Consider the following 1,524-nt stretch of genomic DNA (forward strand, 5'->3'; position numbering starts at 1 on the left):
CCCCCCCCCCCTTTTTTTTTTTGACAATCACAGCAGTAGATGTTAAACCCATTGATTGCCAGGTCATTATTGAGTACAGATTTGTTGAGCCAGGTTTCAGAGATGAAGATAACATCTGCCCCAGAAGAACTGACCAGAATTTTCAAGGCATCAAGTTTTCTCAGAAGGCTACGTGCGTTTACATGCAGAAAATGAAGCCCAGACACGTTCTTAAAGTCATTTGGTGTGCTGTAATTAGTGGGGGGTCCAGGGTTGGGTTGAATCCCTGAGAGCAGTAACAACATTATTATCAGACATTTTCTTGAGTTTTTTGTGACTGATGTGTAATTACAGGAGTTAACAGTGTGTCAATTAGCCCCCATAATAGAACCATGAGAAACATTAATGAAGACGTGATCATTCAGAACCCAAAAACAGTGAAAGTTGCAGTGATGGGCAGATTCAGGTGTATTAACAAGATTCAGTGACTCCAGATAATCTGAGAACTGAAAATAGTGACAATAATATGAATGATGCTGAAAAGTTTCAGACCATAAAACATCACAGTTCAAATGGGCAAACAAACCCAACGAGGTGGCCCAACTGCAGTTTGAGTTGGGCTGAGGGGGGCTCCGCCCCCACCAGTGAAGATGGATGGATGGATGGATGCTCCCATGGGAAACAGAAGCTGGGTCCAGAATCAACAGGCCGAAACAGAAACAGATAATTTGCAGCAAATAGCAGAGCGAGCTGCCAGAAAATCCTCCTGAAGTGAAAGGCATGATCCAAGCTTGTTTCAGATCAACAGGGGCCAACAGCGTGATCCGGAATAAAATTAATTATTATCCAAGTGAGTTTGGATGGAGGCCTGAGCAACTCCGATACAAACTCCGAACTTCTCTCAAGCACCACGCAGCCCTGCTCCTTCACGCTGCTCCTCCACGCTGCTCCTCCGCTTCTCTGCACATCACCTCCGCACCCGACAGCACGAGAGGCACCCCCGGTGAAAAACGAGACTGACCAGAGAGGCTGAGGCTGAAGTCGACACTGGTCCGGTCCGATTCTGCTCCAGTCCGGCTCCCGCGCTCCACAGCACGAGAGAGAGAGACGAAGAGGCTGAAGATGTCCCTGGCCCGGTTCTGCTCCGGTCCGGCGCCGCGGTTCTACTCCGGTCCAGAGGCGCTTCAAAGCACCGGCGCATCTCCTCCAGTGAAAACAGCGATTCCACAGAGGTGGACAGTCCTTTGGTAAAAGTAACGGGCTGCTCACTGAAGCTGAGACCGGCTCTGTTGAAGACGAAATCCCCCACAGCCACCTCGGTTCGGTTCTGGTCCAATTCGAGGGTCACAGGTACACTTCCCCCACACCTATGAAGACACCACGAGGGCCAGTCCAGCAGAAAACCAGCGAAATACCACCCGGCGATTTTTGTCGGAACCAGGTAGAATCACAAAGGTCCAGATAAGAGTTCGTTGAGGTCCAGAGAGAAAGAGAGAGAGAGAGAAAACACCAGACCTTCGTGCGACGACTCCCCAGCTCGAGGGG

The sequence above is a fragment of the Nematolebias whitei genome, chromosome 14, assembly GCF_014905685.2.
Source record: "Nematolebias whitei isolate Nwh7 chromosome 14, NemWhi1, whole genome shotgun sequence".
Taxonomy (NCBI): domain Eukaryota; kingdom Metazoa; phylum Chordata; class Actinopteri; order Cyprinodontiformes; family Rivulidae; genus Nematolebias; species Nematolebias whitei.